Source organism: Hippopotamus amphibius, chromosome 10 (genome assembly GCF_030028045.1).
Source record: "Hippopotamus amphibius kiboko isolate mHipAmp2 chromosome 10, mHipAmp2.hap2, whole genome shotgun sequence".
NCBI lineage: Eukaryota > Metazoa > Chordata > Mammalia > Artiodactyla > Hippopotamidae > Hippopotamus > Hippopotamus amphibius.
The window spans coordinates 85,575,075-85,600,229 of NC_080195.1; positions in this window are offsets into that span (position 1 = coordinate 85,575,075).

Here is a 25,155-nt window from a genome sequence, read left to right on the forward strand (position 1 = left end):
TATCATTGAGATAGTTTACATTTTTTGCACTATTTTACCCTTTAGGGACATCTTGATTTGGACTAGCCATATGTCAAGTGCCTAATAGTCACACAAATTCCTCCCTCCCCATTATGCCAAAAAATTTCAAGCATTTAACTTTATTTACTAAACACATCATTTGAGTCTAAGTTTCAGTCAATACCAAGCACACAGCTAGAACCACTTCCAGCAGCTCAAACTAGCCCTCTGATTCCAGAATTTTTGTTAAACCAGATTAATAAATGCAGCCACCTTAAAATCATTTTCCTTCTTTCCTGGTCTAGCACATTTAGAATAATATCCCGTAGATATTCTCCAGGATTCTGTTGGAATAAATTAGCAAAATCTAGTAAGCCTTCTTTTCCTGAATTAGGTATTGTAGCTGTGACATGTTGGAAATTGAATCTGATCTTTGTTCTGGGAGTAATTAAGAGCAGGAGAGCAAGGTGCGAGGTGAATGGATATCCTTTAATGTGATAACTATCTCAAGGACTCCAAGTAAGGCAGCCCCAGCTTCCTCCATGGCAAGAAAAGGCTCTTCCCGCTGGCAAGAGAGGATCAGTGGAATTTGAGGGGTTGGAGTGCTCAAGTTTATCTGGACCCATCCACATAATTCTATTCCAGTTTTCAGGTTCCTGCACTTTCCCCAGACAATGCTCTAAATGTTCACATAGGAGGCCCCAATCCAGAAAGCTGACTTAGAATTTCAGCCACAATAAGCACTGAGGTGATAAGTCACAGTTCTCTGTGTGCTCCCCCTGCCCCGCCCCCCGTCATTGTGCCTTGAGGCAAGAATTTAAAAGCAGGGTATATCACTTCCATAAATGATTCCGGGCACCAAGAAGCAGGCGGCCTCCCCACATAGTCCTTGTGTTCTTTATTAACATCTTAATAGCCTACGGCAGGAACCGTACAGTCCATTAAAGCTTTGCCTCAATTGGCATTTCATTACAGGTGACCACAGGTGATACATCATAGTATTGTTTTGTCACTTTATACTACAAACAGTCAGGTTCTCATTTTCGTTTTTTATTCTAATTTTAATTTTAATCTATTTTTAATTGAGATCTAATTGACGGATAACATTATATTAGTTTCAGGTGTACAACAAAATAATTCAGTTTTTGTATATATTGCAAAATGATTACCAAGATAGGTCTAGTTAACATCGCCACGGGTAGTTATAATTTTTTTTCTTATGATGAGAACTTTTAAAATCTACACTAGGGGCTCATTTCTAATTGCATTCAGATTTCCTTCACTTCTAGACAAGCAGGTGAGTTAACAAATCCCAGGTTCTCATTCTGGAGGTCCTGGGCATAACAGCTAGCGACTGCATGATGTGTCTCTGTTTTCAAAAACTAATGAAGGTTTTGGAAGGAGCTGGTACAGTTGAAGGAACCAGAAATTTCTCTAGGTATTTTATTTATTTTTGGCCTCTCCATGAGGTATGTGGGATCTTAGTTCCCCAACCAGGGATCGAACCCATGCCCCCTGCATCCCTGCATTGAAAGCACAGAGTCTTAACCACTGGACCACTAGGGAAGTCCCTTTAGATATTTTAGTAAGAAAGGGATTTAATACAGGCAACTAGGTACTTACAAAACCATTGGAAGAAGAGAAGCTGGACCTTCGAAAATATTTACCCAATAATAATTTACCCATAGGATAAATCAGCTCAAGAAGTGTACCAAAGAAGATATGTCTCATTTAAAATATGAGGTGTCAAGAAATGAGATATCAAGAGGCAACATAGAAATGAAAATTCTTTACATTTTAGTCTTCTAAATTTCTCAATCAACTTATTTCTGAAAGTGTCAAGTATACCCAATTGACATTCACCGTGATAACTTACATCTAGTGGGCACCTAGCATTGTTAGTTTGGCATTATCTCATATAATTCTCATGGCAGCTTGGCAGAGTGAGTTTTATTATCTTTATTTCATAGATGAAGAAACTGAGTCAGAGACAGATTACAGCAGTTTTCCTGATTTGCCACAAATACCAAATTCAGGAAATTAGCCTCTATTCTCATTTGCTTCCCATATCAAGGTAGGGGTTATCTGTAGTAAGCTTCATGTATTATTAATAACTGCAAAGTCAGCATGTATAAGCTTTCAAATTACCACAGTTATCCAATTAACCCATGGTTACTTATATAGCCTTTAGTGCTTCTCGTCAGGAGCAGGCTAATGAATTTCAGTACAAATAATTATACAAGTGGGAAACAAAGGTCATGGAAAAAAATGGAACACTTCATAATAACTGTTACATAAAGAGCTTTTTATTCCCCCCAAATCAATTTTAAAGATTGAGGTCTTGGCAGAAGCCTAGTCAATTTTAATTCGAGTGCTATTCAGTTGGTTTTAATAAAATTTTTAAAAACTAATAATAATGATATACCAATTTATTAAGTATAACACTTTAATTTTACAGATGAAATAAGAGAACCATATATGTCTAGTAAAAATATAAAAACTTGCATGGAAAGATTTACATTAGCTTCAAGACGTTGGTTATCTCTGGGGGAGTGAGGAGTAGAAATGGATAGGAATACAGCTATAGCAATATCTGTAAATTGTAGTTTCTATTTAAAAAGAGAATGTAATCCAAATGTGGCAAAAATTTAATGTGTGTTTATGTGAACTGTAAATGAGTATCTGTTATATTTGCGTAGTTTTCTGCATGTGAAATATTTCATAATTTCAGATTAAAAGAGTTTTAAGGAATTGACATTAATTTTTAAGAATTATCACAGTTCTATCAGATTCCATTATGTAATATGGCATACTTTGTTTATCATATGTTTTATGCTAGCATCTGCATTTGGAAAATGATATATAATAGAACTTTGGAAAAGTACCCTAAATTGACACAGCTCTTTTAAAATAAAGCCAAAAGAAAGAAGAAAAGAACTTTACCCAAGACTTAAATCTTACAAAGTATGCTTTTGATGTGTTGGGATTTTAATGTTCATTCAGGTCAGACATGACCTCAGTTTTTAAAGATCTAATCCAGAAACAAATGCCTGAAATGGATTTTTCTGTCTTAAAAAAATGAAAAAGACACTGCAATGTACCTTAACATCAAGGATATGAAGAGCTACATAAAATATTATGTCCTTTAATTTATGCTTTAAAATATATACCACATGTAATTATTATGGGTAAATATGTTTGTTCATTATCTTTTTTCAAATGCAATTTAGATGTTTTCAATTTAAAAAGAACCAGTAGAGTCACACAAAGCCATTTCACAAAGAATTGTTCAAAACTAAATTACCATTTCTAGAGTAGGGTTTGCCACAGAAATCCTCATTAGTGAAAATGTTCTAAAGAGAATCAGTTGGACTATTTACTCTATAATTTAACCAAGACATTACTCGGAACTAACCAGAGACAGGACACCTCTACTCACCACAGCCTTTAATTCCTTTGTAGTTCCTTTTAGTTTTAGCATTTCTCTTATCTATTTCTATCTTGTTTCTATTAACAACAGTAGTTGTACAAGGAGAAAAGTTGTATAAGGAGAAAAATTCAGAATTGTACTCAATAATTGATGATTGTCATTTTTAAAGTAAAAATTAGATAAAAAGAAGCTTCTGGAAACAAACTCTGTTAAGATTTTATTGTAATCTAATAGATTTCTCTAGAGCTTAATTCAAAATGAAGTATTAGAATGACCGTATTAACTTGTAAAAGTAGTTGAATGGACACTAGGATTTTGTTATTGATGTTTATAAGTGACTATGTAGGTGAACAAGTGAAACGCTGAGAAAAAGTTTAAAATAAAGCCACTTTCAATTACAGAAGTGCATTTTTTTACACAAGTAGCTGTAACTATCCCATTACTTCTGCTGTCTTACGTAAATTAGACATTTATACAGATGTATCTTAGATTATTTTCTATGCATCAAAGAAAAAAGATAGTTGATAAAAAATAGTTGTTTTTATCATTCATACTAGGTTCATTTAAATTTGCTTTGCAAGGAACTATCAGAATCAACCAATTCAACTAAAATATAAGTTTTAGGGATTACTTAGAACATGAAATAAAATGCATATGATGTATTTTTGGTATTAAACTAGCATTCTGACATAGAGGAAGAAATTACTTGATTATTTTATCAGGAATAGATTATAGTGCCTTTTACATAGATACCTGTATTCTACTGTAACTAAAACACTTTGGTTTTTGTCAAATTCAAAGGAAAATCTTATCCTTTGAATTTAAAATTGCTTTAGCACTTCATGTCAGCCAAATGATAATGTTAAAAAGAGATAATGTTTAAAACTAGGAGTGCCATAAATGTCAATTAATAAGCTTCATTTAATTAAGCAACCCAAGAGTATCACCCAATTTCTAAAGATATCATATTGAAGTTTTTAATGATTACATAATATGCTCTGAACACAGGTAATTTAGAAAATAAAGAAAAGTACAAATTAAAAATAGCATCATCAACACCCAAAATCCTAATATACAGGCAGTTCTCATTCTCCATCTGTAATCATGAACAAAGTTCACTTAAAGGGAATTCACACACACACACACGCACACACACACACACAGAGGAACGCACACAAAAGGCAAGTGCACATTTCATTAAAATTGAAAAAGTAATTAGAACTTTAAAAAAATAAACCACAACTTAGTAAAGATAATTTATATCATACTCAATAAAATGTGTTCTATGTTTGCAACTCTGCCCTAACTCGGATAAGGATTCAAGCATTGAATCTAAGACAATTTCTCAGATAAATATTGTGTGATGGAAAGATCCAAAATCCATCACTTCACATGTGACTTTACCAGAATTATCATATTCTTTGTGTAGAACACATTTTGTCATACTTAACAGATTTTCTTGTTCTCAAGTTTCAACTGGTCTAACTTTGAAAAATCTCATTTGTCAATGTTTTTCTGTGTAATATAAGAAGTTCCCCAACAGGGCTTTCATGGAAATCTCTTCTTTTGTGGGATCCTGTATCTATGGTAAGATTTGCAGTTTTACCTTACAAATGATATGTGCTGTGTTTGCTTTGGATTATTGGATTAGCTGACACTGATTTACAAAGACTGACTCAAAGAGTGGGGATAGCTTCTAGATGCAAGTGGGGAAGGATATCTGAGGGGAATACATTTATAATTGATGACTGTTAATGAATATTTCCTGTTATAGTAAAATTCACTTTCCTGTGCAACCTCAATACTTTGGGTACTCAGATAATGAACTTGAGGATAATTAGTACTTGCTATTTATCATTCTTGTGTTTTGCTGTATACATATTCTATTTTAACTTGTACTGTGCTTTTTAAAACTCCATGCATGCTGTTTGTAACCTAATTTTTCTACCTTAAATATTATGAAAGTTTTAATAATGTATTATGTCATCCACATGAGTTCTTACTCAGAAGTAGTCTAATTAAACTTGAATGTGGGTTTAGGATTTAGCACTTGCTAAAGACTTTAGGTCTTAGTAAAAATAATTCATTCTTAAGATAATGAATGCACTAAACACAGTTGTTTCTGGATTCAAATTCATACAATACATGAGTGAAATGGTAATAAAAATCCAGTTCTTTCTATAGTTCAGAGTCTGTTCCAGAGGATCAGAATACAATTATTTGTCTTATTTGCTCAGCCAGTGTTAGTGTACTGAAACAAAAACTATGTGAAGCAATTAAGGTTCATTAAAAATGTTGCTAATTTAATGAAACACTAAGAATGTGACATCACAATAATAAAAATGAGCTCCACTAGTAGATTCTAATAAAAAATATACAGCTTTATGTTTCCCAGAGGGAACTCATAAGTATGGTAAATCCCTGATTTATAGGCTTTTAGAAACCTCTTAACTAGCAAAACAAAGATAATATCTTTTCCTTCATATGGCAAGTTCTTTTTATTTTTAAAGTAGAATATTTGCTTTTTTAAAAAGAAATAATTGTTAAAACAGTACTTTTTTTCAGCTTATTAAGTTGCTTTAATTTTAAGCAAGGTATCTAGCCATGTGAATGGCAAGTCTGTTACCAGAGCTACATTTATGAGATTTTTCCAGGATAACCAAGAACTTTCCATTATACATTACCTTCCTTCAAATTTAACAGAAACAAAACAAGTAGGAATTAGAATTCAAACTGAAACCTCTAGAGATCTCAGAAACTGGCAATCCATTCTACAAAAATAAATGTTTTCCAGAGCCACATACACAGCAGGAGTTCCGTAAATACCAATTGATGGCCATAACCAACATTACTGAGATTGGTTGGCATCTTTCAGGCTAATTGGATGTAACTTCGGGGTGTGCTCTTTCTACCACATACATGTTAACTGAGACTTTTTTCTATGCACTTTTTTCTTTTTAAGAACTTTTACTGAGATACAGTTAACAGACAATAAACAGCGTATATTTAGAGTATACAATTTGGTATCCCAATCTCCCAGTTCATCCCTCCCAACCCTCCCTGCTTTCCCCACTTGGCATCCATGCGTTTGTTCTCTACATCTGTGTCTCTATTTCTGCCTTGCATTTCCTCTTTCGTAGTTGTTAGCATTTGCCTTATGTATTGAAGTGCTCAATATTGGGTGTGTGTATATTTATAATTGTTATCTCCTCTTCTTGAATGGATCCCTTGATCTTTATGTAATGTCCTTTCTTGTCTCTTGTAACGTTTTTTATTTCAAAGTCTATTTTATCTGATATGAGTATCACTACTCCAGCTTTCTTTTGATTTTCATTTGCATGGAATATCTTTTTCCATTCCCTCACTATCCATCTCTATGTGTCCCTAGGTCTGAAGTGGGTCTCTTGTAGACAGCACATATATGGGTCTTGTTTTTGTATCCATTCAGCCAGTCTGTGTCTTTTGGTTGGTGCATTTCGTCCATTTACATTCAAGGTAATTATTGATATATATGTTCCTATTACCATTTTCTGAATTGTTTTGTTTTTGTAGGTCCTTTTCTTCTCTTATGTTTCCCGCTTAGAGAAGTTCCTTTAGCGTTTGTTGTAGGGCTGGTCTGCTGGTGCTGAATTCTCTTAGCTGTTGCTTGTCTGTAAAGCTTTTGATTTCTCCGTCGAATCTGAATGAGATCCTTGTTGTATAGAGTATTCTTGCTTGTAGGTTCTTCCCTTTCATCACTTGAAATATATGCTGCCACTCCCTTCTGGCTTGCAGAGTTTCTGCTGAGAAATCAGCTGTTACCCTTATGCGAGTTCCCTTGTATGTTATTTGTCATTTTTCCCTTGTTGCTTTTAATAACATTTCTGTGTCTTTAATTTTTGTCAATTTGACTACTATATGTCTTGGCATGTTTCTCCTTGGGTTATCCTGCCTGGGACTCTCTGTGCTTCCTGGACTTGAGTAGCTATTTCCTTTCCCATGTTAGGGAAGTTTTCAACTAGAATCTCTTCCAATATTTTCTTGGGTCCTTTCTGTCTCTCTTCTCCTTCTGGGACCCCTATAATGCAAATGTTGGTGTGTTTAACATTGTCCCAGAGGTCTCTTAGGCTGTCTTCAGTTCTTTTCATTCTTTCTTCCTTATTCTTTTCTGCATCAGTGATTTTCACCATTCTGTCTTCCAGGTCACTTATTCGCCCTTCTGCCTCAATCTGCTACTAGTTTCTTCTAGTGTATTGTTCATTTCAGTTATTGTGTTGCATATCTCTGTTTGTTTGCTCTTTAATTCTTGTAGGTCTTTGGTAAACTTTTTGATCTTTGCATCCAGTCTTTTTTCAAAGTCCTGGATCATCTTCACTATCATTATTCTGAATTCTTTTTCTGGAAGAGTGCCTATCTCCTCTTCATTTAGTTGTTTTTCTGGGGTTTTATCCTGTCTCTTCATCTGGTACAAAGTCCTCTGCTTTTTCATTTTCTCTATCTTTCTGTGTCTGTGGTTTTCAGTTCCACAAGACAAAATACGGCTGATACTGCTTGATACTGCTGTCTGCTCTCTTGTGCTTTTCCATGCACTTTTATCTTTCTTTTGCTATTCTTGTTTCCAAGTTGGAGAAAATGCACACATATAAATATTTTAACAATACCAATATTAACATGAATTTACAGAGTGTGCTTTCTTTCTCTACCCCTCACAGTCGGCATGACATTTATGAGATAAAATTAATATGCAAAATCCAAGTTGGATCTAAGAATATTTACTGTTCTTTCACCTAAAGTAAGCTGAACTTGCCACATTCTCTCCCGAATGGCTATACCACTCCACACTTCCACCAGCAGTAGTTCATGAGATTGCCAATCTATCAGGTGTATAAATATATTTCATGAATTAATTTTCATTTCTTGCTGCATTAATGAACTGTAGTATCACTTTTTTATGCAGTAGTCTTTGTGGATTCCTCTTCTGTAGACTGCCTGCAATAAACATTGCTCATTTTTTCTCTTACACTCATTGCTTTTTTTTCCTGTTGATTTTCAGAAGTTCTTTGTTGATTTTATATATTTTAAATATCTTTTCCATTTTGCCATTTGTCTGGTTTTTTTCTCAATGGTATCTTAAACAGATATCCTGCATTTTCATATGTCATTGCATTTGATTTTTTCTTATGGTTTTGCTCTTGAATTAGTCACAAAGACAGTCTCCTACATTTTTTCTCTTAACAAGGTTTGCCTCTCATATTTTTATTTTTAATGCATGTTAAGGCCACTTTTTACATGGTATTTTTTTCTTCATATAATAAGTCAGTTTTCTCCATACTGTCTACCAAAGCCATCTACTCTTTCTCTACTGGTAGCAAATTTTCATAGATCAAATCCCCATATATATATGGGCCTGCCCCTAAGCTCTTTGTTCTGTTACATTAATCTATGCATCTGTTCTTGTACTATGCTACTACATGGATTTCATTAATATGGTTTTGCAGTAGTCCTTCATATAAGCTAGGGCAAGGTCATAATTATCTCTGTAAGTCATCCCATCCAAGACCATGGATTGTTTCTATATTACTTAAGATAATCTAGTAATGGCACCTTAAGCTAAGTGACCTCTCTAAGGATCAGGATGATGTAATAGTAACTAATACATATGATTGGTGAGAATTAAAGGATGATTGTGCAAGCCTGTCACTGAACAAGTGACTTATGCATCATAAGTATTCAATAAATGTTAACATTAAAAATTAATAATAAAAAAGAAAATAATTCAAAGGTACTAAATCAGGTTTCTGCTCTTTTTAGGGAATAGAGATAATCTACACAATATTACAATTACATGTTTATTTTACTTTAATAATATCCAATTAAAAGATTGGATTTATTTGAGAACAATCTGCAAAAATAAACTTTCACGCTAATGTCATTATTTAGTATTATTTCTGTCATTATTTATATTAAATTTTTCTACTAATTCCATGCTAAACTTGACTAGCACTGGATTAAAATACATATTTTTATTTGCCTTTTATATCTTTCAAATAATATGATGATGAAGGAGTTCAGAATTCCTCATGAGAGAATCCAGAATTCCACAAAACTGTGAAGACAAACCTATACCTAGTTTCACTCTTCAAGGGAGTAATTCTTGACCTGGATTTCCATATCCAGAACCTGTTCCAGGCCAAGAAATCAGAATCCCTAGGGGTAGAGCACAAACACTAGTATTCCTGTTTTAAAATCTCCACTAGATGATTCTAATGTGCCAGCAAATTAGAGAGCCACTGCTTTCATAGAGTTTTGAGGCTGCAGTCTCCCTCCTTCTCAAATCAACGTCTTAGGCTTGCAACCATTGTGAATTCCTAACCAAGTATAATATTTGTTAAAGTGCAACTTGATTTATTCATATCCTTCATTGTCCTTAATTAAGGCAGAATACCTTAGTTAACATGAACAAATAATTTGCTTCAATTATGTCAGAGAAAGCTTGATCCTCACATTTAATAAATGTCACTTTTAGTTATATAATTTGCATATGTATGTGTGTATGTTTGTGTATGTGTATAATCTTTCTTGGATGACATATTTTGGTAAGAGACTTCAGATGAGATAAAGTAGTTGAATTTATGTTTAATAATTCTGGATATTTCATACTATTAGGAGAAATAATGAATGTCTCTTCTGAGGTCACTATTTGTTATTGTTCAATGTCAAGGGAAATGTATAAAGATGGAAGACCATTAGCAAATTCATAGGGCTATTTGTACTTGTAAACTGCTTACTCAACAAAAAGCATTCATTTGTTTAAACTAAGGTCAGTCTTTGTTTATTACAGTAATTACTGCCTTTCAACTGAAGATAATGTGCTTGATTTCCAAAGTATGTGGGAACTCTACCTCCTAGGAGTCACTAAGCCTCAGACAATAGTGAAAAAAGGATCTAAGACTAGGGTCTCAGTTTTATATATGAATGTACTAATCATTCATTCCTATTTGGGGGCATTATTTCATATTCATTTTTTAGCTATGTCTTCCTTTATTTTTTGATGTTCAATTTTGTTTGTTGTATACTTAAACATGAAAGCTGAACATTGTTAAGTCTAATAAGCTGCTACTAGTATATGCAAACCATGCACAAATATAATTAGATTTAATTAGATTTGTTTGTTTTCAGTTAAATTCACTCAAACATGCATCATTTTCACTACATATGAAATAATTTGAATGAACCTTTCACTTTCTATCCTCTGGTTTTGAAATCATGTTAGGATGACCTCTTTGATAACTTACTTTCTCATTTTCTCTTGTTTTATCATCAAATACATCCAAGATCCCTAGAAATTTATAGCTACTAATTTTATACACAGATATAGTTACCATTCCTATTTAGAAGAATCATAAAAACTCCTTGAGAAACCTGAAAATAATACTTATAAATAATTAAACAATTTTAATAATTTATAAGAGCAAAATAGCACAAATAACTTTTCTATGCTTGCCTCTTTGGACATACACATCTGCATGAGTGACATTTTTTCAGTAATAAGTGCCAATGATAGTAAAGTTTTATTAAAGTGAAGCAAAAAAGTATTTGCTAAGGGCCAGCCAACTCCTTGTTTAAATTTTATTTTTGTCAACCCACCATTGTCACAAATTTGTAACTGCCATACTTTCAATAATTTATTGTTTATTCTTATAAGAGGTACAGATAAAAGTGATTCACATACATTGGCAAGCAGAATATTTGGGATATCTAGTGATTACTTCTAGTAGGGCTAAATAACATCTTTGCCTTGTCCATGTGTTTGATGGCTGCAATTTATAATATTTAATCAGCTTGATTCTACCCTTATGATTGAAAATCTTGGACTTTCAGAGCTCCCTGCTGATGGTTTGAGCTGTGGTTACATCACATAAGCTTAACACTGTTATAAGAGTCACAATGTTACATCTGCAGACTTTCAAGTAAAATACATTCTTTTAGCTGAAAACTGGTAGGTTTGAATATAATTAAAAGAGAAGAAAATTACCTGTTATAAAACTGTCCATGCTTTGCATCTGAAATGGTATCTATTTTTTTTTTAATTGACATCATACACTATCATATAAAAAGTACTAACTTCTGAGGAGTAAATGTTGAAGTATTACCTATTGTATATGTACTTCTTTCATACATAATTACAACAGAAACATGTATACATATGCACACACACACACATACGGATCAACATTAGTACTGAAAAAAGATTCAATAATGATATTGAAGTTAGTAGGTCAAAGCTCTGACTACATCCCCTAGAGTATAATGAGATCAGCTTCAATTAAATGCAGACTCTGTGAGCTGAGCGATATATTGGTTCACATGAAACTTGTTTTACAAAACTCATTTGCATTTATTGACATTTCATCCAATCATGCTTTAAAACTTAAATCCTAACATGACTATCTGCACTCCTCTTAAATGTTTAGATTCAAGCAAATAAATGTTAACCCGGAAATCCTGCTAAATTGAACTCCCTAGATATTTTTGGTGTCAGTACAGCTTAGACAACGTTATGGGACTATTTACCATTCTTGATCTTACACTATTTATACATATCCAACTGTAAAATACACACATACTGAAGCTATTTCTCTTCTCTCAGATTCTTGTGATTCACAGATTAGCAGAGTTTGCCAAGAGTAAAACCCTAAAGAATAACTGTGAGGATCAGAGTCTTAAGCAGAAGCAAGCGGAATAACATGAAGCTTCGGGGCAAAAAACAGAGAGGAACTCAGAGACTCCAGGTGGAGAGGCAGCCTCTAGGCAGGTGGTAGATTCATTATTAATTCAGTTAAAGCTAATCATGCAGTAACTTCCTCAAATTATCATAACAGAGCATCATTTTTTACAAATGTAAAATTTTATTTACAATGACTCACAGAAAGACATGGATACTGAATCATGAATTGCTAACAGAGTTTGCACTGTCTACACTTGGGATTTGGCAGAACCCATTTGCTGCTACATTTGTTCCCAAACATGGCTTAGCCAACAAATTTGTCTTTTAACTCATGAATGTCATTAGGGCTCTTTCTTATATGCTGTATTGATCTCAGTTCTCCAAAGCGTTCTCAGGTGCCAGAGTAGCTATGTCTGCATTTTAAAAATGAGTTCTGATTTCCAATCACAGTGAGGCTGTTTCTTCCATTGCCCCTGGAAGCCACTCAATCGGCATAATACACAAGCACCTTCTATATATACCTCTGACCATCTGCTAGACTGGCATAGTGCCTGATTACAAAGAAAAAGGACCACCCCCCTTCTTTGCCATAGGTGTTAATAGCCTTCAGTTTATCCAATCAGCTTTCAAAATCCTGTAAATTATAGATTATCCCGGAAGAAATCTTTCTTCTGTTCAAGAACAAAACAGTGATGCCTGGAGCTTCTTTTCAAAGGGTCCCATCTGTTAATTAAGAGTTCAAACAATCGTCTTATCTTCAAGTCTTCCTTTCAAACAGCCCTTCTGCTTAAATCTAGGAAATATCTTTATTACAGACCTTCTCAGAATACATAAGGATCAGATGACCACAAAAGCCCCAAATCCCTATGACATGATTTTAAATAGATATTTGAAGACTTAGTGAACACGCATTGTCACTTAACATCAATTATTTCAGCTATTATGCAAAAGTTAGGCTTAATTTAGATAGGATCATGTGAATTCATACTGTGGTTCCCCTGAAGGAGATTTATTCATTGTTGACAGTTTTTTTTTTTAATTTTTTTTTGTTGATTCTTATGCTTTTGAGCCAGCTATTATTGTCCTTAAATTCAGCTTCCTAAGCTGTTCACTCTTCTTTCTGTCCTGATGAAAGCTATGTGGAAAAAAGTATAAATATGGTTTAGGGAGAAAAGAATAAGATTTGGGTGAGACAGACTTCCATTTAAGTTGATTGTACTGTCAGTGAGTGACACTGGGAAAATCACTTAAGTTTTCTATGAAAGGGGAAGATAACTATCTCAAAAAGAGTGTGAGCATTAACCAACATTATTTTAAAATATCCAATGCAGTGCCTGACAATTAATAAACAGTCAATAAATATTAGGGTGTAGTACACCTGCCATCAAATTTACTTATCTCTTTTTAATTCATTCCCATCCTCTGCAGGGAAAGATTAAAGAATACATGCAACTGAGTTATTTCTCTCTCCCAGAACATGATGTCCAGTTTAAAAAGAGCTTCAATATATCTTTTTGGAGTTAGGATAGTCCAAAGGGTACCTGGACCCAATTCAAAAGTGTGTGAAGTGTGTATGTGTGTGTGTGCATATGTGTGTGTGTGTGTAGGCTTCTCCACACCAGCAAGCAATTCTAGGATGCCAGCAGGGTGTCCAAGAATTCAACTCAATTCTGACACTACCTGGAAATGGATTCCACAGGTAAAGGTCTCAGTCCCACAAGACCACCCTGCACTTCAGATGTCAGTTGCAAATCTAGGTTGTTACCTGTGCATCTGACTGACCCCCTCTTGGGGTTTAATTAATTTGCTAGAATGGCTCACAGAACCCAGGAAAACCTATTTACTCACTATATTACTGATTAATTATAAAAGGATATTAAAGGATATGAATCAACAGCCAGATGAAGAGGTACATAGGACGAGGTTATGAACAAAGAACCTTCTGTCCTCGTGGAGCTTGCTGCCAAGTGTTCTGGTTGCCTGAAGAAGACCAAAAAGCTGTTCTTTTACATTTCTATAGAGGCTTCATTACGTAGTCATGATTGACTGAATCATTGTCCAATGGCGATTGCTTTAACCTCAAACCCTTCTCTCCTTGCCAGAAATTAAGGGATGGAACTGAAAATTCTAGCCCTCCAATCACAAGGTTTGTTCTCCTGGCAACCACCACCCATCCTTAGGTGCTTTCCAAAAGTCACCTCATTAACATAACAAAAGACACCTTTACCACTCTCCACACTTAGGAAATTTCAAGGGTTTTGGGAGCTGTGAGCAAGGAACTGTGGACCAAGGTCAAATATATATGAAAGTATATGTATAAATTTATCATCAGAATAATCAAATTTATTTATATTTCTTATAAATCATAATATCACACATAATAATTGAGTTTCAGGACTATGAATGGCCAATTGATCTAGATATATATATAGATATATATGTAGATATATAGATATATATATAATACACACACACACAATGTTTATTTTCAGTCTGTCTTACCCTAATATCATCTCCATAAATCATATTTCACTGTATGAAATATGTTCATAATCTCTGATGATAAAAATTAATTTCCATTTTTAAATGGGATATAACTATGTCCATCTTCTTCAAAAGTGATTGATAGTAATATGATACTATATAAAATGTATAATTGTGAATTATTTTCATGCTAGAAATCAAGGTAGAAACTCAATAATATATTTTCAAACTTCTGTCCCTTTTCTCCTTCTGGCTTGTTGTTGAGAATGGCCTTTCCTTTCAAGTCTATCTCAACATCACTTCATCTGAGACTTTACCTGACTTGCTCCAAAAGATCTTTACTTGTCTTGGTACTTAGGTACTTCTTGTTTATCATATAGATCACATAATTGTTAATTTACCTGTCTACTTCCCATTTCCTAGATTGTTGCACCCCTGGAATAAAGCTCAGTCTTATTCCATTTTGTGTGTCCAACACATAAAGCAGTGTTTAGTACTGACTGCTTCATCAATTAAATTGAACCTAAAGCAAAAGAAGAGAGGAAGAAAGAAAGAAAGAAAGAAAAAGAGAAAGAGAGAAAGAAAGAAGAAAGAAAGAAAAAAGGAAGAAAGAAAGAAAGAAAGAAAGAAAGAAAGAAAGAAAGAAAGAAAGAAAGAAAGAAAGAAAGAAAAGAAAGAAAGAAAGAAAAAGAGAAAGAAAGAAAGAAAATGCAAGTGTACCTTGAAAAGAACAAAACTATTTAGAGAGAGAAAAAGTATGGTTCCTTAGTACTGGTAGCACGAGAGTATTTTTAATGAAAATGTCAAGTAATCTTTTTTAAAGTTCAGTTAAGAGAAAAATTAGTTCTTGAAAGCGAAAGCAAGAGTTAAGTGTTTATGTTTTCCTTCTGTCATATAAACAGGAAAATTAGCCACATAGTATAAGGAATTTTTTTCATTATTTTCCTGTGATGAATAATCATGTATGAAGAGAAATGTAATATATTGATTGTTCATTACTATGGAGAAATTTCACAGTGATTTTTAGGGAAATTTTAAGGAGGCAAAAATCATAAGACCAGACCTTTTATTGTAGTTTTGTCCATCTGTGGTTGCCATTTTGGACAGTGACAGCATGAAAAAAAGTATGAAACATGGGGAAATAAATGTGAAAATTATTAGTTAATTCAGAAGATAGCCAAAGGACTCTTCTATGGCCTTCTAAAAAGAAAGTTATTCTTTCAAATGTACTCTATTTCTGCTTTGCTATATATTAACAACTCTATGGAACATTGTGCAATCTGCTCTAAGGCCACATGAAATATTTCATCTGTTTCTTATATATAGTCATGCTACATAGTTTAGAAATTTATTCCCACTGGGTGTAACCTTTGTCATCTAGATTCAGTAAATGCTTAACAGGCATAGGCCAGGACCATGTGTGTTTTGCTTTAAGGGTAAATAATCTATACTGAGACAGACAGCCCCTGAGAATATTCCTCCCATATGTCAATATCATGGTTCTTTTTCAGCATGCCTAATATATCATGTCATCAGTGTGGTCACAGCAAGACAATGGCAATGAGAACCCAGTGTTGAAAGTATTGCTCCTAAAATTTCGCTTAGAATTTGATACTACTCTCTATCTATTAAAATTCTATACAAAGATTACTGTCTCTAATAAAGCCACATCAGGAGCCCCAGTTCAACAGAAGGACAACAAAAAGTAAGGAATTTACATACTGACCTGTCCACAATTGTAGGAGCCTGTAAGATTGGAAAGAAAGCTGACATATGGGTCATTCCTCAGCCTATAAATCTCATCTGTGTTGTCACAAAAGAATATGAGAATGAACAGACATTCTGTTTAGTTCTCAGTCATCAAATCATTTTTTTTTCCAACTTTATCATCTTCACCTCTTTTTAGTAACTTAGAAGAGTAACTCTCCTAAGTATATTACGGGGAAGACAACTGGCCTCTGCTCTCGGGATAGTGTGCAAATTAATTTATCAGGCCTTATTAAGAACTCCTATATGAAAGCAGAAAAAATTATTTTATTATAATAGTCTCAAGTAGATTAGAACTATTCTTTATTCCACACACTGATCAGGCTCAAAAAAAATCTTAATACAAGGAGTTCACCTTTTCTCTAAAACGGATGTTTATCTAATGACGTGTAACAATGTAAGGATTTAGCAGGATATGAGAAAGAAAATGTCTAAAATGAATTAGGAATAGATTTAAAGATACATTCTTGTTGATAGTGCTTTTTCTCACAGATTTTAGGCAATGCTTTTTTGCACAACACTGAAAACATTCACTGATATTTTGATTAGTATTTAAATAATATATAGCTTAGTGGGTCAACACACTAGTCTTTTATCTCTAAGATGTTTTAAACTGACTTGACAAACACTTAATTTAATCATACAATACTAAAACTCCAAATGGAAATGCGTTAGTTTTCCATAAACAAAGCCCACATGCCACACAATTATGTCAAAGGTTTTTGTTCAGCACTTTCTTGTTTGGTTTTGTTTTTAATGAACACATGAATTGTATTACTTGAAACAAAGCCTGCTTTCACCTCTCAATGAAAAATCCAGCACTAGTCCCATTTTCCAAAGCAGGAATCGTTTTTGAAACTTCAAATCCATGAATAATTCAGATTTGCTACTTAGGTAATGCCCATACTTTATAAATGAAATGTTTTTCTCTAAAAATAAATAATTGAGAAATCACCTACTTGCAAATCTGCTTTTTAAAATTTTTATGAAAGACTTTGTATATATGTTTATAAATATGCCTTTATGTAGACTCTGACCACAGATTTCTACTTACAGCCTGCTTTTTTTTATTGTGTATGTCTATCTTGTTATTAGTGTCTATTATTCAATACATCCATATTTCAGCTCTTTAGAGTAAGGTTTGGTAAATTGAGATCAGTTTTCAGAGGCTACTATTGGGAAATTGACATTGATTTTTGGAACCAAAATGGAATATGTCTATATCTAAGATGTATTTTGAAAAGAAATAATGGAACAAAGGAATCTGAATCTCATGCCTTCTGTTATGTTTGCAATTGCTCTGCCCAAGTCTTTTACATTCCACATTGTCAAACTCAAACCTTATCCTTTTTTCCTGCTAAAGGTGTTTCTTTCCCATTCTGGCCCCCAGGGTTTTCCAAGTTGTCTGGACTCAAACATATTTATGACAAGATTGTCCAATTTCCTTTTAAGGAAAGTCCATGTTCCCCTTCCCCAAAGCCTTAAAATTATCTGGAGTGTAAGCACTGATAAGAAGTTGTAGATAGGAGCAGGGGATGGTGCAGTGTCTTCAAAGGTAATCTCTCCTTTTCCATGGAGAGTCTGTAGGAAACCTGAGAAAGGCAGTGGAGACAGGAATAAGATAGTGACATGCAGCTCAGAGACCTGCTCGGTAAGGCTCTTGAAAAGGAGTCTTGGATTCTAATCCACTGATCAGACTGTACTATAGAGTAAAGCAATAAATTCCATCTGTTCTTAATGTTAATTTTTAGTTCTCCTAAATAAATGTAAAATCTTTGAGACCAAAGGCAATATTTCATATACTCCTCTGTTCTACTTACATAGAGCATCTAGGATGATAGTAAGAACTTGTAGATTATTAATAAATGTCTATATGAACAATTAGTCTAAATACCATCAGCTTTCCTTTTGATGATGATCTAAAGTTGAAAATATATTTTTATTGGATCTAGGTAGTTAGTCATAAGGAGAAAAAGAAACTTTATATTGCTCTTAGAATTACCATTTTCATATACTTTTAACAGTTTCTACTTAATAAATATATCATAGATTTAAATGTTTTAAAAATACTTCAAGAATTCAGCTGTAAACTGATATAAATAAGGCATCTTGAAATTAGGTGAAAGGGAAGTGAGAACATTTTTCCTCTCTGTATCGCCTTATAAGACATTTCATGAATAGTTTTGTAACAGTTAACACAGGTTTTATTCATTTATTTCTAAAAGTAAATGTGATCTATAACACAGAAGGGAATTTTTAATATGGTTTTGGTTTCAGACTGCATTGCACTCCTTAAAGTATAAAGCACCGGATTTACATTTACAAGAAAATCCTTCTCCCTAATATATCTGTCTCTCATCCCAAGGAGTGAAATAAGCCACCATAGTAGGATAAGAATGAATCAGGGTGTCCAGCGGGTAAGACTGCGCTCTCAATGCAGGGGGCCTAGGTTCGATCCCTAGTCGGAGAACTAGATCCCAAATGCAAGTCTCAACTGAAAGTCCCCATGCTGCAACTAAGACCCGGTGCAGCCAAAGTAAATAAATAAATAAATAAATATTTTAAAAAAACAAAAAAAAAAAGAATGAATCAAAGCAGAATAAACAGTATTTTGAATGAATTCTTCCAATTGACAAAAATGTATAAAGCACATATATGTAGAAATATGCAATTGTCTCTAAATTCAGTTCAAGTATGTTAAATTTTAGCTGTACATCATACTCTGAAGTTAGGGAATTTTGGGAAACTTTAGAAGGAAAATATTCAATACTATGCATTTATCTCTAAGCCTGAAATGAAAGATGTAATTATTTTGTAAGAATACTAAGGTTAGGGAGTTTGGGACTGATGTATACACATTACTATGTTTAAAGTGAATAACCAACAAGGACCTACTGTACAGCACAGGGAACTCTGCTCAATGTTATGTAACAACCTAAATGGGAAAAGAATTTGAAAAAGAATAGATACATGTATATGTATAACTGAATCACTTTGCTGTACACCTGAAACTAACACAACATCGTTAGTCAACTATACTCCAATATACAATAAACAGTTAAAAAAAAAGACTAAGATTACACGCTGAATTATTCTGTTTGATCACATATTTAGAAAAATGATGAAGGGATACACAATTGAAATGCATATTCACATATGTTCTTCAGACGGTACACAATAGCTGTCAATTCTGCATATCAATTTCTCACTTGTCATCTCTTTTACTTTGTACAAAATTTATATTTTCTGCAGTCATTTCTTCTTTAGAAATTAGAAAAAAATGAACTAGAGATCTTTTTTAGATTATCTACTCAATCTGAGATTATATGTCTGCATAAATCAGAATCAGGCATATGGTATATATTTAAAAGGAAGTGATGGCATCTTATAAAGGTGTGAGAAAACAGGATCTGTCACAATGCTTCTTGGAGTGTAAATTTAAAAAGTCAAAGTGCAGTGTTTACCCAAATTAATAATGAACACAACCTTGACCTGCAATTTCATTTTTTAAATAAGGACTTTAATTGAGATATAATTGACATACAATAAACTGCATATATTTAAAGTGCACAATTTGATTTTTTTTTTCTTAGTAATGTATATATGGCAATCCCAATCTCCCAGGTCATCCCACCCAAATGCCCCACTTTCCCCCCGTGGTGTCTGTATGTTTGTTCTCTACATCTGTGTCTCTATTTCTGCCTTGCAAACTGGTTGATCTGTACCATTTTTCCAGATTTCACATATAAGTGTTAATATACAATATTTGTTTTTCTCTTTCTGACTTACTTCACTCTGTATGACTGTTTCTAGGTCCATCCATGTCTCTGCAAATGTCCCAATTTCATTCCTTTTTATGTCTAATATTCCATTGTATATATGTACCACCTCTCTTTATCCATTCATCTGTTAATGGGCATTTAGGTTGCTTCCGTGTCCTGGCTATTGTAAATAGTGCTGCAGTGAACATTGGGATGCATGTGTCTTTTTGAATTATGGTTTTCTCTGGGTATACACCCAGTAGTGGGATTTCTGGGTCATATGGTAATTCCATTTTTAGTTTTTCAAGGAGCCTCCATAGTGGCTGTATTAGTTTACATTCCCACCACCAGCAGTGCAAGAGGGTTCCCTTTTCTCCACACCCTTTCCAGCATTTATTGTTTGTAGATTTTCTGATGATGCCCATTCTAACCGGTGTGAGGTGATACCTCATTAAAGTTTTAATTTGCATTTCTCTAATAATTTGTGATGTTGAGCAGCTTTTCATGTGCCTTTCGGCCATCTGTATGTCTTCTTTGGAGAAATGCCTATTTAGGTCTTCTGCCCATTTTTTGATTTGGTTGTTTGTTTTTTTGATATTGAGCTGCATGAACTGTTTATATATTTTGGATGTTAATCCTTTGTCTGTTGATTCATTTGCAAGTATTTTCTCCCATTCTGAGGGTTGTCTTTTATCATCTTGCTTGTAGTGTCCTTTGCTGTGCAGAAGGTTTGAAGTTTCATTAGGTCCCACTTATTTATTTTTGTTTTTATTTCCATTACTCTAGGGGCTGGGTCAAAAAAGATCTTGCTGTGATTTATGTCAGAGTGTTCTTCCTATGTTTTCCTCTAGGAGTTTTATAGTGTCTGGCCTTACATTTAGGTCTTTAATCCATTTTGAGTTTATTTTTGCTTATGGTGTTAGGGACTGTTCTAATTTCATTCTTTTACATGTAGCTGTCCAGTTTTCTCAGCACCACTTATTGAAGAGGCTGTCTTTTCTCCATTTTATATCCTTGGCTCCTTTGTCATAGATTAGTTGACCATAGTTTATCTCTGGGCTTTCTATCATGTTCCATTGACCTATATTTCTGTTTTTGTGCCAGTACCATGTTGTCTTGATTACTATAGCTTTGTAATATTGTCTGAAGTCAGGGAGTCTGATTCCTCCAGCTCCATTTTTTTTCCCTCAAGATTGCTTTAGTTATTCAGGGTCTTTTGTGTCTCCAAACAAATTTTAGGAATTTTTTGTTGTAGTTCTGTAAAAAAAAATGCCATTGGTAATTTGATAGGGATTGCATTGAAACTGTAGATTGCTTTGGTAGTATAGACATTTTCACAATGTTAATTCTTCCAATCCAAGAGCATGGTATATCTCTCCATCTGTTTGTATCATCTTTGATTTCTTTCATCAGTGTCTTATAGTTTTCTGCATGCAGGTCTTTTACCTCCTTAGTTAGGTTTATTCCTAGATATTTTATAATTTTTTTTTTGCAGTGGTGAATAGGATTGTTTCCTTAATTTCTCTTTCTGATCTTTCATTGTTAGTGTATAGGAATGCCAGAGATTTCTGTGTGTTAATTTTGTATCCTGCAGCTTTACCAAATTCATTGATTAGCTCAAGTAGTTTTCTTATGGCATCTTTACGATTTTCTATGTATAGTATCACGTCATCGGCAAACAGTGACAATTTTACTACTTCTTTTCCAATTTGGATTCCTTTTATTTTTTTTCTCTGATTGCTGTGGCAAGGACTTCTAAAACTATGACTTCCAAAACTATGTTGAATAGTAGTAGCAAGATTGGACATCCTTGTCTTGTTCCTGATCTTAGAGGGAATCGTTTCAACTCTTCACCGTTGAGAATGATATTTGTTGTGGGTTTGTCGTATATGGCCTTTATCATGTTGAAGTAGATTCCTTCTATGCCCACTTTCTGGAGGGCTGTTATCATAAATGGGTACTGAATTTTGTCAAAAGCTTTTTCTGCACCTACTGAGATGATCGTACGGTTTTTATTCTGCAATTTGTTAATATGGTGTATCACATTGATTGATTTGCATATATTGAAGAATCCTTGCATTCGTGGGATAAATCCCACTTGGTCATGGTGTATGATCTTTTTAATGTGTTGTTGAATTCTGTTTGCTAGTATTTTGTTGAGGGAGATAGAATTCCTGATTCTAAGGATTCATACCACAGATGCTTTCTCCATGTATGCGAAGATATTTGTACAGGATTGTTCATGATAGCATTTTTTGTATGAGTAAAAAACTGGAAACAAATCCAAAAAGTGAAATTAAGGGAAATAGTTTAAACTATTGGATAAAATGTGGTGAATACATAAATTATATCTATAGTTTATGCCTAAGGCTGTACAACCATTAAAAAGAATGAAATACCTTTACCTACATCAAATAATTAGGGGAAAACTCCAAGATACACTTAAAGAGAAAAAAAGCATGGTTTTCATATGCTACAATTAGTATAAAAAATGGAACACATGCATGTACATACAGATGAATTCATAGATTGTGAACAGATTATAGAATATCTTTCTCAATTCATTAAATGGAAATGCCTGTCTTCCAGTTGCTCAGAAGAACAAAATACAAAGCAAAATAAACAAACCAAAAATGAAAACCATAAAAAAAATTTGAATTTATTTTTGACTCTGTGTGTTTCTGTGCATGTGTGTGCATGTCTCTCTCTCTCTCCCTTTCTCATCCAATGCATTAACAAATGTGGTTTTACCTTCAAAATACATGCATAATCCTACCACTTACTACTTCCACTGCTCCCTGATTTAAGCCGCCATTATGTCTCTCTTTGATTACTGGAATACTGTTCTCCCTGCCCTTGATAAAATGTCTTTTCTGCTAAAGATATTTGTTAAGTCCTAGCACCATAGTTATGGGCCAGATTGGAATCTGAAATTGTATCAGGTGCAAAACAAGAATGTCTGATTCTTTTTAAGACTTGGGCTACTCTCTAAGAGAAAGTATCTGTCACGGATCTTGTGATCAGTTAAGTTTATTCACACAGGAAGCACCAAGAATAATTCCAGGGAGATGCCAAAAATCAGAATGTAGTAAGTATTAAATTGAATAAACAAGAGGAAAGGGTCAACCATAAGATTACTTCAGTGAATTGTGCCATCTCAGCAATCCTTTGCCAATTCAGCTAGTCATTTCTTTCTTCATATTTGCTAACTCTGGAATCCCCAACCTGGTCCCTCCCCAAAATCAGATACACAGTTTAACAAGTTCTGAGGTAAAAACTTATTTAAAGGATATTATTCTGTAAAGCTAAGTATTTTTCATAAAGTTGATAAAAATAAAAGCTGATGGTGCTTGAGCACTTAAAGTAATGCTTTTGGTGATATTATCTTTAAGTTTTTTCTGGAAGATGTAGCTTGATAATTTAAATTCGTACACTACTAATTTGAACTGCCGTGTGCAATGAACAAGATGAGACCTGGAGGTTCTTTTCTGTTTGCATATCAAAGACTGTCCATGGAGTACTGATGATTTGCAGGATAATTAATCTTTCTGACGTATCCTCCCATTATTCTATTGAAACTGCTCTTGCTAATGCACCATTGACCTTCTCACTGACAAATTCATCAGACATTCTTCCATCTTTTTTACCTTATTTGAACTTTATTCTACATATGAAATTTTAGTTTATATATACAATACTTTATTGAATTTGATTAGCTTCTTAATTTTGAAATTAATCCATTTTAATCCTTTTTTGTTTTACAGCTAAACAATAAATCAGGGCAATAATAGTAGCTACTGATTATCAGAATTATGGCAACATAATTTTGTCAAATTATGGAGTATGGTATTAAAAAATGATCCACTCTGGGTTTCAGTTATGCTAAATAGGCACCGATCATTGATTTCTGCTTCCCCATTACTACCTCCCACATCCAAACAGTCATAACTTCCTAAATTTTTATTTTCATAATTGTTGCAACTTCTCTACCCCTGGCATAGACCAAATGCTGTGTAATTGTGGGATACCATTATTATTAAGGGCTTTTAAACAGAAGGCATTCAGAATAGGAAGATGGCTAAAATGGGATTGTACCAAAATTCATGGTATAAGATATTTGCAAAATGCTATTGTACTTCAGAAATGAAATTTTATTTATTTGAATAATAAACAATGCCAAAGTTCCTTGCATAGCATCTAGGTCCTGCAATACCCAATTTTATATCTCTACTCCAGGCCTCTCCAGTCCAGTGTATCCCACTGCTTAGTCAACCTCTCTACCTGGATGTTTAAAGGGCTTCTCAACATTAATTTTCCAATATACGTATACGTGTATACATATGTGTATGTGTATAACTGAGTCACTTTGTTGTACACTTGAAACTAATACAACATTGTGAATCTACTAATATAAAATAAAGATTAAATTTCAAAAAGGAAGTAAGGGACCTCTCCCACCCCTGCTTCTCATATCCTCTCCCCCCAAATAAAAAACAGTATTTTCCAGTCAAAAATAAATAAATGAATAAATAAATAAATATCCAGTAAAGCAAAAACAAAAGAACAACAACAACAAAACAAAAAACACCTTTGAACTTCCAATCTGCAACAAACCTGCTCTTCTAAGTGTCCCACCATCTCCCTAAATAGCAACCCTTTCTTTCTGGTGCTCAGTACAAAATCTCTGAAATTATCTTTGATTCCAATCTCATCCTTACTCTCAAAATCCAGTCTAAAAATAAATTCTTCAAATTTGTATATGAAGAATTTCAATACTTTTTCTCATCTCTGCCACATTAATTTGAGCCATCATCTCTCATGTAGGTCATTGAAGTTACTTTTTAACTGTTTTCCCGTTATCCATGTTTGCTTCCCTACAGTGTATTCTCAACCCAGCAAACAAGCTGACTTCTTTCATGCTAAGTCAGGTTAGGTCACTTCTTTGCCCAAAGCTCTGCAATGACTTCTCAGCTTACTCACCCTATGGGACTGGCAGGATGTTTATC